The sequence below is a fragment of the Hippopotamus amphibius genome, chromosome 8 (genome assembly GCF_030028045.1).
Source record: "Hippopotamus amphibius kiboko isolate mHipAmp2 chromosome 8, mHipAmp2.hap2, whole genome shotgun sequence".
Lineage (NCBI taxonomy): Eukaryota > Metazoa > Chordata > Mammalia > Artiodactyla > Hippopotamidae > Hippopotamus > Hippopotamus amphibius.
In genome coordinates, this window is record NC_080193.1 from 131,883,300 (window position 1) to 131,899,150 (window position 15,851).

The 15,851-nt window shown below is 33.3% G+C and overlaps 1 pseudogene; it reads right to left on the bottom strand.

Moving 5' to 3' along the window:
• Positions 1-3,871: 3,871 nt before the first annotated feature.
• Positions 3,872-5,403, bottom strand: LOC130859378 (T-complex protein 1 subunit theta-like; annotated as a pseudogene).
• Between the last annotated feature and the right edge of the window lie 10,448 nt (positions 5,404-15,851).

Consider the following 15,851-nt stretch of genomic DNA (forward strand, 5'->3'; position numbering starts at 1 on the left):
CTGCCATACTTACATAGTTAGATTGTCCAAGTACCAGCCAGCCACTGGTCACATTTCTTTCCGAAATATTGATACATGCGTCCTTTTGGTTATAGTGTTTCTTTTTCCCCCAGGTTATTCATAGCTACCAAGAGAGCTTATAACAGTGTACAGCACTAATTTTTAGATACCTGCCAGGTCAAATGAATTCATATTTCCTCTGCTAACACTTTTAATAGGGACTAGTAGTTAACATACCAGTCAGTAAGCTGTTACTACTTCACCCTAAAAATATATAAACATTTTGTTTTGGTCTTAACAATACTATGAATGGATAAATTTTCCCTTGTTTTTATCCACATTGAGCAACACTTACTATTCTGTTGTGTTATATAATATACAAATACTGCCAAGATAAAATCCATGTAGCATCAGTTTAGCCAAAATATTGTTAAGCAAACCGTTAAAAACTTGAGCATGTTGCTTCAAAGAAATGTGTTAATAAATCAAATATCAATTTTAAAAGTCATGTGTTTTCTCTTTCCAAAAATAATTGTGGGGGGGGGGGTCAGAATTTTTAATGTTCTTATTTAAATATTAGTAGTTTATCATAAATTCAATTGAGAAATGGGAAGAGAAGTTTTGTGATATATGAAGAGCACTGGCACTTTATTACTGACATTGATTATTTTAAAAACAATACACTCTCTCAAACTGATATACTTTTCCATTTCATCCTTTGCCTTGAGAGTGAGGTGGTAGGGATATGTTAAACATTAAAAAAATATTTCAAAGTCATAACATTTTTTTTGGTCTCATGTATGGATTTCAAATTGCACTCCAGTATAAATAAATAGTATACTCAAGACACAGTTCTTAGACAGATAAATGCATAAATACTACCTTAATCACACTTCTATTTCTGAAATAAGTGATCAGGCATACATTCATTAGTAACAATGACCATTTTCTGAAATCAGACTAATGTATATTTTGAACATGCTTGATAGGTTTTCCTTATTTTTTCTTGCATTTGCATACTCATATACAAGAGGTCAACCACATTTCGCAAGGTCACTTAAGATAACCCCTTCAAAATATAAATGATATGAAGATAGTAATGCTTCAGGTTGTTTTATAACTATGGACTTTGAGATTCATAATTGTTCTTACTTCACACTTTATTTGACATTGTAAACACTATTTCTGTTATAAATCGGTGCCTCAGCTGCACGTTGCAACTTGGAGTAGACCATTGAGCCGTCCTCTTAAATATTATGACATGGAGAAAATCACATTGTGCTTTAACCTATCAACAAAGGAGCAAAGCAATTACAGAGCTAAACAGAGTCCAGGAAGACCCAATAAAGAAAAATCCAAGAAAATTTGGTGAAAATTCTTAAGGGGCCTTCCAATGTTTAATTTAGGCCTGAGGCATGATTAATATTCTGATTCTAATTCAAAAGACTGAACCACAAAGGTACATCTTTTGGGTATTTTTAATAAGCATAGTACAACACTCTGTGAATTAACAGCTGGTCTGACTGGTATTTTACTTCTTCTTTGCTTACTCAAGTGAAGCAGTTAATATTAGTATAATCATCAAACTAACAGTAGTCCGGCAGAGGGACAGATTTTTTTTTTCCTAGTGTTGTGATGGAGAATATAAATTTTGAAATACGCACACACAAAAAATCCATGGCTGTATTAATATTAATCAAACCATTGTTTTAGAGCCAATACACAATAGAAGCACTTTTTTTAAAAAAAGAAAAAATAAAAATTGAGAGCTGTATTTGATTAGAAAAGATAAAATGGCATATTTGTGTATTTCACACTTTGAAAGGATAGCAAACTATCAAATACTAAAATAATTAAATAAAATTAAGTAGATGTTGAGAAATATTGAGAGTAATATCACTAAAAGTGATAAACCACTTACTGTCACTATGATTACTAAAATTATCTAATGCTTTAAAATGGAAAAGTCTTTCTTCATAAAACTGTATGAACAATTATAATATATTTTATATAAACCCAAAACAAAGGTCACATTTCCTAGTCAGTGAGGAATAATATTCAGATCATGCAGCAGTGATTTTCATAATTTTGACTGTTTGTAAATAAGATTCCAATTTGTCGTGCTCATTCAGATTCAGATTAATCATTAGTTGTTAATGTTGGTTGAAAAGAAAAATTTTGCATTTCTTTGATTTTGATTTCTAATACATTTGCAGAGGAAGCATACAAAATTTGCAAAATAATATTTTTTTACTCTTTCATTCAGGTCATATTTAATTTTCATGCCAACTTTCTCATAGAAAAGCTCATATTATGCATTATTTGTAAGTCTAGGTCTAGATCTTTTAACCATTGTGGTCAAATATGATCATTCTTCGAAACTAAATGAAACTACCATTTATACATATTTTATAGCCCTCATTAATGACATTTAATTAGCTTGTGAAATCTTCATCATTTGTTGTTTGCCATTGCATTTATGGGAAAAGACAATGCAATATTTTTTATTGATATCATGAAATACTAGCTAAAATATTACTACTGTGTTTCTAATTAAAAATATTACAAAAATTTAATTCTAATACTCAAAGATGTATGCTAAAATACTAATTGTTTTACTGTTTTGGGGTTTTTTAAAATTCTATAATCAACTATTTTTAAGAGATGTAAAAGATAGCAGCTTTAAATAAGAGTGTATTTAGAAACTGACCCATTTTAATCACATTAATAGATATTACACCACTTTCTATTTAGCAAACTAGGGATGTGAAATGTGTCACAATATTATGTACAGTTAGCAATGTTTTTTTACAATTTTTAAGGATTCCTGAATCAAGTGCAAAGATTTTGTCTTTGAAGCATGATGGTACTATTAGTCTGATGACCGTCCTCATCCTTTGTAAACATTATCTTCTATGAGAAGAAAACACCCATGCACCCTCCTCTCCAATAACAAAATGGAACATACACAAAGCAATATTCATGTTGGTTTCAGTTCCATAACCATAGCATAAACTGAACATCAAATGTCACACACAGAGTAATAGGGTATGTAGGAACTGTGACACACTGGTAAGTCTGTCCTAAATCAAAGCATTCCAATTCAATTTTTAGAAACTCTATGCAACCAAAGAAAAATACATGGGCAGCAAGATTCAGTTTCAAAGTCATTGATTTGGGATTCTGGCTAGTAAATGGTCTACGTCAAAAGTTACACAGGCTTGTAACCCCTGCCTGTCAAATATTAGCTGCTGAACTTGACTGATAAAGGGGTGAATTAAATTACCAACTACTACAAAGGGCATTTGTGACTGGCTGTTGAAGAAGTCCTGACATCAAATGTGGCTTTACTGAAAATAGATAATTTGTTTATTGGAGACATGTAGAAGAAAGATTGATTATGAAGTTTAGAAAAAGAGAAGGAGAAGAGAGAATAATAAAAGCTAAATCATTTCATTTTCCTTCAAAAATTCTCCAACCAGAACTGTAACACAAGTGTTTCAACTTCTTGCAATTATTAGAAGGCTCCAGTATTGTAAAGAAACCCAAATTCTAGTACTACTTTGGTGAGTGCCCTAGAAATTCGTCATAATTTTAGGACTCATTTAGAATTAATAAAACACTAAGGTTGTATTAAAGCTATATGGTTTCTATTAGCTTTTTTCCAGCTCTAAATCCTATAAATGCTATTTTTCTGGCATAATATACTTTTTCTTTTGGACAGTAACAACACGTTTATTGTATCATCCAGCCAAGGATACAAGATACAAACACAAAACACTTCTTAATTTAAGAAGAATATGGAAACAGCAGGCAATTCCTAGAGTGCTACTACAAATGCAGCCTTCACCTACAGTAAAAATTAGGCCCTTCAATCATCTTGGTCATCATCCCAGTCTTTCCCCCACTTGGAGGCTTGGGCCCACCGGCTGGTTTTGCCATGATGATCTGATCCACACTATATACAGTGACAGCAGCATTCGTAGCCAGTTTGATAGCCCAGTACTTTCCCAGGTAAGTATCTAGAACACCAGCTTTCAACATGTCCTTTACAGCAGGAACTTCAGCCCCAATATCTAATCCAACATTTTTATTTCTTTCTTAATGTACTGCATAAAGTTTAGAGATTACTTCATTGGCCTTAACTCTGGAGTTCTCTGCCAGTGCCGGGGGAATAGCTTCAAACGCCTCAGCAAACTTCTTAATGGCATACTGTTCAAGTCCAGGGCACGTCTCTCCATATGATGTGATCTGTTTGGCTAACTCAATTTCTGTTGCTCCACCTCCAGATACAAGATGTTTATCCCTTGTGAGAACTTTGAAAGTATTAACACCATTATGTACTGCCCTCCCTATATCATCCATCAGATTGTCTGTAGAGCCTCAAAGCACTATGGTAGAAACGGCACCATCTTCCTTTTCATGCTTAAAAACAACCACCTGTGTATCTCCAACCTCTGAGAGGTAAACACTGTCACAATATCCCATTTCTTCAAGGACAGGAGGAGTCAATCTAGGAAGATCTGTAGCACCAACAGTTTTACATAATCTTCTGAGATCCTATTTTGAGTTCAGCCTCACCAACATGATATTGTAATTGTTTGCATAATGAAGAGCCATGTCTGCCACGTTGCCACGTTACCACGACATATGCACCAGTATCAGCAATAGCTTTGACTTGCGCATCCATGACATTTTCTTCTCCCTTATTAAAATTCACCAATTCTTCAGCAGTCTTTATCAATACCATTCCCTTAGTTTCTGTTATCATACCATCAAAAGGACATGAGTACACTGCTATTTTTGCATCTTTGACAGATGTTACATCACCTTTAGTTTCCTTCTTAAAAACCATGCCATCCAATACTGAAGAGGAATGGACACCAGAGCCCAGAATCTTACAAACTCTGATGTTATCAACATTGAAATGGCCAGAGTCAGGAAAAATAGATACACATGCCTGAGCAATAAGCTTGGCCAGAAACACTTCATTACCATATTGTTTACTCATTATGGAGGTATGAAGTAGAGATGACATTCAGCAACATCCTGAAGATTTTTTGCAGAACAACATACCAAGTCAGGAAGAATCTCATGGGCTTTTCTGCAGGCTATTTCATAACCTTCTATGACCTCTGAAACTGACAGACCAAGTCTCAGAAGCTCTTCCACTAATTCCAGAAGAGCTCCAGCAAAAACTAGAACAAAGTTTGTGTCATCTCCAACCTCTTGCTGTTGCATGTGAGAGGCCATTACAATCATTTTTGCAGCAGGATGTTGTACTTCTAGCTCTCTTAAAATAGTTGCTGCATCATTTGTCACAAACAACTTCTCCAGGTGGTTGATAACCATTTTGTTCATTCCATTTGGTCCATATGTTGTACGCATTGTTTGGGCAAGCTCCTTGAAAGCCTGTATGTTCCTGTATACAACCTCTTCTAATCCCGAAAAATGCTTCGCTCCCTCCTTGAGTTTCTGGCATAATATTAACTGTTGAAATAGAAGCTTAAATCTCCACACAAAAATACTTAAGAAAAATTTTCAGTATTTAAAGGAAGAAAAGAGGGGAGGGTTTATAAGACCTAAAGCATGTATCTTCTTATATGATTCTGGCCTCTAAGGACAAAAAGTTTCTGGAAAACATTTTCAGACTTGGAAAATTATTTATAGTTTGTGACTTAGCACATTTATATATTATGGGTTATTTTAATATTAAGTATTCAGACAGATTTTATTGCCACATTTAATACAAATTTTATTTAATCTTTAGAGTGAAATTTTATTACTAAAGTATAATCTCCTATTTTACTAGTAAGAACAGAGAATTCTGTTAAAGGAAATTTGCAGGGAAGTTCACAAGGGCACATCTCTTCTAAACCATAGATCATACTTCTATTGGCAGAAACATAGCTGGGAAAGACTCATAGAATTTTAGCTATAGAAATATTTTCAAAGATCATATTCAAGATTTAGTATGCTGTTCTTATAAAACTGCCATCACATTTTAATACAGGACCCTCCATAGTTTATAACTTTGTTTACTTACTGAAACCAAACTAGTAGTACTTTTGGGTTACACTAAGATCATCAGTAAACAAGTAAACCATCACTTAATTGTATAACATGGGCTTGCTCTTTATATAGGAATCAGCTTTGCTTCTATTCTGACTGAATTTTTTAGCTACCATTTGAGTTTTGTAAGCACATTTATTTGATAAATTCAAATTCAATAAAATTCTATGTTTTATAATAATTGTAAACCCTTACATAATATCTTTTAAAATAAAGATGCTAAATTGAAACAAATTCTATTGCCTTCCACAACTTATTTGTTAATGAAAGCGTATTTGTGAAAAACCTCCATTTTATTTACCCCTCTTAATTAAAGTGCATGGCTTTACATACATGATATGTTTCTCAAGTTCAAAAGCTGTTTGCCAACTTTGGTATCATGGAAAGAAGTGACAATTGATTTGGGAAGTAACTGACTTTGGAATTAAGAATGCCTCGGTGGGGGACTGGTAATTCTGTCATAGGAATCAAAATCACTGGAGAATGCATGCTGACAACGGGACAGAATTTTTCCTAATGTTTTGACTGTTTTTAAATTCTGTTTCAGGATGTAAAGAGGAAGAACTGATGAGAAATGGGCATTACTTTGGGACAACAGATGGAACCACGAGAGAATATGTTCAAAAAGATGCCAGTGGTGGCAGGTGCTGGAGGAAGACTGGCAGGTAAGGCCACTGGGGGTCAAATGGAGATTAGAACTGTGGATCCATAAACATTTCATTCTTGGTGTGTGTGTGAGGGGTTGAAAATGCAAAAAGTCAAACTAATGTCATGCCTTAAGCTGTTTATATTTGTTATTTAGTTCATTGAGAAATGAAATTATATTGAATAAGTGAATAATCAAAAAAAAAAAAACATTCTTTCAGGCAACCAAGTGCTGACAGAAATGAATAAAGCACAATTCCTGCCCTCAAGGAATGAAAAAGAAACATCATCCCTGCCCTTTAGAAGCTTACAGTTTAATTGAGAAGATAGAAATAAGAATGTCATTCTGGAGATAAGGGCAAAATTATACACTAGTTTCAGGAAAGAGTGAAATAAATTCTGGCTAAGGGTGTTACCGTTTGAACAGAGTATTACAAAAAGGAGCATGAATTTCTCAGAAAAAAAGGAGACTGAGGAATGGAACAAGGATAGGCACAAAAATCCGTGGCTTATTGGGAAATCATGACAGGCAATAGGATGTGGTGAAAGCAGAACATATTGAGTAGAGAAGTTGCAAAGGCTGATGTTGGAATGGTAAACTGATGGGAGGCACTGAAGCCCAAGACTACATGGTTATCAGCCCATAGGGTGATGACCTCAATGCTGGCTGACCCAGGACCCATTTTTATAAAAAATATATATTTATTATATATGAGTAGTATATACACATATATGCATGTATATGAAATAGTATAAAATATAATCTTCACTTTGCTATTTAAAAATAAAATTTATAGGTAATATAATTTATCGATATACTTAACTACAAAAAAGTTTAATATAAAGAAGAAAATTTCAAGACACAAATGCCCAGATGTGAATGCATTAGAAGACATAATAAAGAATTCAGATGCTTGGATCTGAATCACTAAAGATAGAATCACTTATAAATGCAAGCTGATTCACGTGTGTTGTACTGGCAACATAAATACCACTAACATGGTTGTTACAAGTGATGTAATTTTCCTAAATGGTGAATTTTTAAAATTTTTCCCTCAACTTGCAACATTTCTGAAAGACTTTAGCAACAACAAAACTGTGAAAGAAAAAGCCCTTTGGCTTACTTGTGAAATGAAATTTGGTTGTTGTTTTTTCATCCAGCTACTATACAGTGATTCTTCTGAAAGTGATCTAGGACTCAGGAAAAAATCTTCATTGATTGGAACTGTGCCATACAGGACATCTACCATCCCTTCCTGCTCCCCTTCCTCATCTACTAATTTCTAGTATTCCCCAATTATTGTAAAAAAAAAATACCTATTCAGATATATACTTCTACTCCAGTTCTGAATGATTCCTTGAGAACATTGATCCTCCAAATTTTTATCACTTTACTATTAGTAAAAAAACAAAAACAAAAAGAAAACAAAAAAAATCTTGAGCACACATTCCAGTATATGTATATTTATTTATAAATTAAATACAGATACTATTGTGTTAATAATATAATAGATACATTGTAAATCATAGGTAAACAGATATTTAAAAGAATGAGATTGCAAGCAGTATTGAGAAAGTTGGATAGCTGAATGTAAATCGGTAAAGTTAGAACATACCCTCACAACACGCACAAAAATAAACTCAAAATGGCTTAGAAACTTAAATACGACATGATACCACAAAACTCCTAGAAGAGAACACAGGCAAAACATCCTCCAACATAAATCATACCAATGTTTTCTTAGGTCAGTCTCCCAAGGCAGTAGAAATAAAAGCAAAAATAAGCAAATGGGACCCAATCAACGTATAAGCTTTTGCACAGCAAAGGAAACCATAAGCAAAATGAAAAGACAACCTATGGACTGGGAGAAAATATTTGCAAATGATGCAACCAACAAGGGCTTAATTTCCAAATATACAACAACTCATATCATATGATATCACTTATATCTTGGAATCTAAAATACAACACAAATGAACTTATCTGTGAAACAGAAACAGACTCACAGACATAAAGAAGAGACTACTGCTTGCCAAGGGGGCAGGGTGGTGGTGGAGGGAAGGATTGGAAGTTTGGGATTAGCAAATGCAAACTATTATATATAGGATGGATAAACAACTATATTTAATATCCTATGATACATCATAACGGAAAAGAATATCATAAAGAATATATATACGTATAACTGAATCATTTTGCTGTACAGCAGAAATTAACACAACATTGTAAATCAACTATATTTCAATAAAGTTTAAAAAATAATAAAGGTATAAAAATGAGATTACAAAGCAAAATAGATGTAAGCTCTAAGATTTTTTAAATACGCAAATGGGTCACTTGTGCAACTCAATGTTATGTGAATTTCAGTTTGTAAACTATTGCTCAGTGACAACAGAGAGCCAATGAGGGTGGGTGAGACAAGGTATAGCATGAGGAGGTTAATCCATATCTTAACACCGTACTAGGTAGAACACAGGGAGGGTAGGTCAACTGTTACAAGTCTATTATATGTTTTTTTGAACAAAATTTTAAAAGGATGATGATTCAAACTGAAAAAAATTATAAAAATGACAAATGAGAGGAAAATTTTGATAGTATGTGAGTAGACTTCCTGTTAAAAAAAGTATTACTAACTACAATTTTTATTAAATTTTAATTAAAATTTTTAGATTAAATGTCCTTTCAGAAAAATAAGGTTTATTCAATATTCATTAGTCCTAGCTGATGAAAAAATACACACAAGCCTTCTAAATCCTAATTGGCCACTGAATCTTCTCCTTTCTTCGCCGTTAAGAACATACAAGCTATCATTATGAGATTTTAAGGAAAAATATGATTTTTAAAAGTAGATAGGACTTTGACCATGTACTCTGTTAACTGGGGCTAAACATGTAAGCTTCTCTTCTTTTTTAGGTTAAGGGCCAATTACAAACTGAATCTAAATGACCTACCCAAAACCCCTCTTAAATGGGTCACCAATGTTTTGTCTCTTGGCTTTATTAGAGTTACCTTATTTTCCCAGTGGCATGATTTAGGAGAGAATTTTCTTTAAAAGTTCAGGCTGCATATATACTACCAAATAGGAAGCTGCTGCATAACACAGGGAGATCAACTTAATCATCAGTGATGACCTAGAAGGGTGGGGTAGGGAGGTTTAAGAGGGAGGGGATATGGGGATATATGTATAAATACAACTGATTCACTTTGTTGTACAGCAGAAACTGGCACAACAGTGTAAAGCAATTAGACTCCAATAAAGAGCTGGAAAAAAAAAGTTCAGGCTGCTATACAAAATACCATAAACTATATTCCTTACAGAAAATAAAAATTTATTTCTCACAGTTCTGGAGGCATGAAGTCCAAAATCTTATTGCCAGCATTGTTGGGTTCTGGTGAGAATCCTCTTCTGGGCTGCTGACAGTTGACTTCCAGTATCCTCACTGAATGAGCTTGTATCCTCAGGATGGGTTAGTTCTCTGGCATCTTCTAAGAGCACTAATCCCTTTCATGAGACTTCCACCCTCATTATATAATTACTTCTCAAAGGCCCCATCTCTAAATATTATCACATTGGGCATTATATTTTAGCACATAAATGGAGCAGGGGCAAACATTCCATAACACAAAAATAAAAACAAATTTTTTTTAACCACTTTGTCCTTCCTTCTAAAATCTCCATTTTTATTATGTTATTATAATTTGTTTTTTAAGCATCTTTTTTGAGATATAATTCATATGCAGTACAGTTCACCCACTTAACATGCACAATTCAATATTCAGAGTTGTACAACAATCATCACAATAATTTTATATCATGTTAATCATGCAAGAAAGAAACATCACACCCGTTAGCAGTCACTTCACATAACCCCACCTCCAACCTTCTCAGACCAAAGCAACCATTAATCTACTCTCTGCCTGTGTAGATTTGCTTATTTTGGGCATTTCATATAAATGGAATTATACAATATGTGGTCTTATGTATCTGACTTCTTTTACTTAGCCCAAAGTTTTCAAGGTTTATTAATGTTGCAGCATGTGCTTTGTTCTCTTTATTGTCAAATAAAATTCTATTGTAGGGATATACCACATTTATTTATCAGCTATTGAACACTTGAGTTGTTTCCATTTTTTGTCTATTATTAGTGCTGCTGTGAACATTCCCATGAGGGCACCTACATGTCTCCTTCTCTGTGAAAATTCTGACTGGTCTAGTGTTTTCCTGTTGCTTTCATAAATCTACCAGCCTCCTCTTAATACCTATCCATCAAAATTTTCCTTGCTTTTGACACAATGTCCTTAGGCTTGAACTTCCTCATACTCTATTCCAAATGGAATCAGTTCCCTTAGGGAGAGTCTTGGAACTCTCTGTTCTTGCATCCTGCCTCTTCCCCTGGACTGTTCCTCTGCATCATTGCTCCAGAATTGGCATGGGGACAGCAGCCTGTTTCTCTCTGATTGAAAATCCTACTCAATTAGCAGGGCATTGGGTAGGGATAGTAGCCTCTGGTCTTCTGAGCTTACCCTTCCCAGCATGCGATCCATTGCCCTATCAATGAGTTGTAGTGAAAACAGTGAGAGTTCAGTATTCTCAGCCTGTCACACCTGGAGTAGAGCTTCTGCCCTACAGGTGGCGGCTGGATGAACAAAGGAAACCCCAGACCTCTCTGCTGCTCTTGCCTAGAATAGAGCTTCTGCATCATCAAGGTTGGTATAGTGGTTAGAAATGCTGTTGCTCTGGCACTCCTGGGAGAAATCGCAGCCCTGGACTGAATGCTGGGGGGAGAAGGAGCTTTATCGTGCCTGCATCCACCTGGAGTAGAGTTTCCATCTTGCTCAGCTAGTGGGGAGGAGTGTGATGTGGAAGATGACCATTTAGTTTTACAGTTTTGAAGAGGCCAGTTCCTCCCTGCCCTGACATACACTTGTTTCTTTTTTGCAGTTGTGGTAGAGTGCTTTGAGTTCATTCAAGTTTAAAGTTGGGGATAAACAAGTATTGAAAAGGAAAGAACTAGAAAGAGCTCTCTCTAATTGAATGAAGGATTTAAAGAAACAACTCTAAAGAAAAAAAAAATATATATATATATAGTTTTCTGGTTGAAAGAAGTTAAAGACCTAAATAGTTGAAAGAATTATTAGTTTGAGCACAGGGTGACTTGATATTGTTACGATATCAATCTTTCCCATAGTGATGTCTAGATTCAATGCAATCACAATTAAAATTCCAAAAGTTTTTTTTGTAAAATTGGTTAAGCTGATTTTAAAATTTATATGGAAATGAAAATAACCTAGAAGAACCAAAAACAGTTTAAAAAATTTTTTGGAAGACATACTACAGCGCTATAGTAATCAAGATAGTGTGTTATTGTTAGATTAGACATCTTTGTCAATGGAACAGAATAGATTCTAGAAAAAGACTCACAGTTATAATACTTTTGACAAAAGCACAAGGCAATTCAAAAGAAGAAAGAAGAAGAAGAAAGTACGGTCTTTTCAACAGTCTTGGAACAACTGGATATGCATCTGAATTTCAATATTTAACTCACACAACACACATTTAATCTTAATTAGAACACAGACCTAAACATTACTAAGTCATAAGTATAGAAGTTCTAGAAGAAAACAGTAGAAAATCTTTGCAAACTTGGATTAAGCAATGATTTCTTAGACAGACTACAAAAAGTAGGAACTATTGAACTATCAAGAAAAATATTGATAAATGGTGAATCATCAAAATTAAACTATTATATTCTTAGAAAGACACCAATAAATAAATGAAAAGGGAAGTCATAGACCAAAGTAAAATATTCACAACATATAAACTGTCAAAAGCATGTATCTAAAATATAAAAAGAATCAGTCATAAACAGGTAAATAATCTAATTAAAAGTGTTGAAATGATTTGAACAGTAGTTTCACAAAGGATTATATACAAATGGATGATGAATACAAGACACAATGCTCAGCATCATTAGTGATCAGGGAAATTTACATTAAAACCACAATGAGATGCCACTACAAACATATAAGAAAAACTAAAATTATAAAGACTGAAAATACCGTGTTGATGAGGACGTGGAGTAGCTGGAACTCTCATACAGTTCTGTGGGAAATATAAAGTAATACAAATATTAGCAGCTTCTTGTAAAATTAAACATACACTTACCAAACAAATGTATTTATTTTTAAATTAAAATGATGGCTAAATAGAACAAAAACAGTTAATCCAGATGACTATATGACAAATTTTAGAATAGATTTTATAGATTCATGTTGAGAAATTATACTGATTCATATTTGACATAAATAAATTTGAAAAATAGTATTGTAACTGGGCTTGATACTGTGTAATGAGTCTTCACATAGATGTAACACTCCAACTCTTACAAATGATTTTAAAAATCACTGTTTCCTAGTGACATTTAATCTAAACCTTTATACACCTATAACTGACATTGCTCCCATTAAAATTCAGATTACTTGATTTCTACCTTTTGCTTGTTAAAGTGTTGCTTTTAGATTTCTTTTTCTTTCAGAATATAAAATACCTGACTAATGGTTGCTAAATGTTTGGAGGGTCATATACAGCTTTAAAGTCTGAAGAAGCAATGTTCTCACTTTACAGAAAAATATAGTAAATTGCATGCACAGGAAATTTAAGATATAATTTTAGAGGGTCATTGGTCCTCTAAGGCACGTCCATATACTTCCTAGGGATCTATAAACTCTAAAAAAAATAAAGTCCATGATTCAAAAACAATTTAGAAATGCTGACAATGTGATACAGGCAAACAATGTACCAAAATTTCTTTCAGCTTGCGATTGATCTAACTTAGCATGATAGTAAACAAAACTCTTTGTCACATAACATCAAGCATTTCTTGAGGAACCAAAATTTATTTCATTATTGGAAGGAAATATTGGGTGGTGGTTGTAAGTATCATATCCAAAATCATTTGACTTGAGTTGAAATTCTGGATCAGGAATTATGACTGTGGGTAAAATTTTAATATATCTTTGAAGCCTCAGTTCTTTCATCTAGGAAATGTGAATAATAACTAAACCAATCTTTTCGGTAGGTATAAGGCGTAGGTGAGATTATTCCTAAAAATTACTTAGTACAATGACTGGCACATACACTTAACATATTAGCTACTATTGATGCTCCTTTTGGTACTACAAGACATCATTTGAAGATAACCTTCCAAAGATGTTGAGTTTCTGTAATTCTAGTATTTGTTTTAAGTGGTTGCTTCTCACTATTACTTTTACGTTTATGTAATAAAGGAATACTATTTTTACTTTGGATCCTAGTGTTTAGTATTGCACACATTCTTTTCCTTACATTATTATAGAACAAGAGAACTCTGATGATACCCTGCCCCACACAAAGCTTCCTTGTGTAATATTAAGATAGATCATTTGCCAAAAGAATAACCTCACTAAGAGGCCAAAGGCATGGGGCAACAAAAACGTCTTTATGTAATGATTGGTTCACAGGCATCCTGTGCCTTGAAGCATGATTCAAATTTCCTCATTGGATTAATTCTGTGCAGCTCTCACGCATACCCACGTCCCTCACAAATCAACTTTCCTCGCTTCTAGAATTCATTAGGGATCTCAGCTTCTCTTTAAAATAACTACAATCTAACTTTTCCCCAGTTTTGTTTTCAGCATAGAACAAAGAGGAGCTGAATATTAAACTCCCTAGTTAACAGTAAACATATTAGTAATAAAAAATGAAAGAAAAATGGTACAAAACTTGGATACGCAATACACCATTGCTATTTTGGTCAAAATAAAGTTGCTCAAGTCAAAAATTTACACAATTAAAATTCTAAATAGAAGAATAATTAAGGTTAAAAAAAACACGCACACTTAGAAAAGAGAAATCCGGAAATTATTTCTTAAAACAATCATATTATCAGCTTAATTTTGAGTTTAATTACATTCAGAATTTGAAGTTAGAACAATAAGAATGCCTCCTTTTAAAATTAGTTTGAGGGTTTAAATCAAGCTCAGCAAATTAAACTGAGTAGATTCTCAGGTAACTTATAGCTTTTTCTCTCTCTCTCTCTTTTTTTTTTTTAATCATTGCTTTGCTTTCATTGACTCTCTTCTGTCCATAAATAATAGACAGGGGTAGGAGTAATGGTGATTATCGAAAACCTAAGTGTGTTTGAAGCCAATAACCATAACTTAGGATACAGCTTTCCAATTTCAAAGGACTATTATAGTCATACACAGAAAAAATAAACAACTTATACATTGTATAGCTCCTTGTGCCTCAAGTCAGAAAAAGTGTGTTGTTTATATTGAAATTTCTGAAATCTGAATGATATATCTCCATTTTAGTTTTTGTCATTGTAGTTGTTTGTAAGACCATGACTGAAATAACTACTTTATTACATCCTAACCACTTTAAACAGATTTGATCCATCCAAATAAAGATTTAATGAGAGTATATAAATGTATAGTTAGTCTTGGTCCTTCATTTCTGCAATTTACCTAGAATGGTTCTGTTTACACCATTGCAAAGAAATCAATTAGTTTTTCATTGTTCTGGTTCTGCTAGTCTTGTCTGTATTTTCCATTCATTTAACTTCTTTGATCAAATATCAAATATTATCAATTCAACGTCTTAAATATCTCCAAATATATGCACTTTTCTCCATTCCATCAGGCTCTTTATATGTCTTGTTTGGATTATACCAGTAGCTTCCAAATCAGTGTCATTTCTTCACGATTTAGTTCCCTTCTATCTGTTCTCTAGATTGGAAGAATCTTTCTAAATGCAGAGCTAATCAAGTCACCCCTGTTTATCATACATTTAAAATGGTATTAATATGGTACTATTAATTGGTACTTTACATATACTTTTTAACATTTTTGTTTTTACGCATACCAACCTCATAAAAATAAACTTATATTAAAAGCTTCCCACTACCTGAATAACAAAGTTTAATCATTGTACAATGACAAGCATGGACTTTTATGTTTCAGCCTCTGCTTATCTTGTCTATATCACTGTATAACACTTCTAACTGTGTAGACTAAATTTTTTTATAGTTTTTAGAATTTAGTATGATCCTGTTAATCTCTGTAACTTTGATACCATGTTTCTTCTGATTAA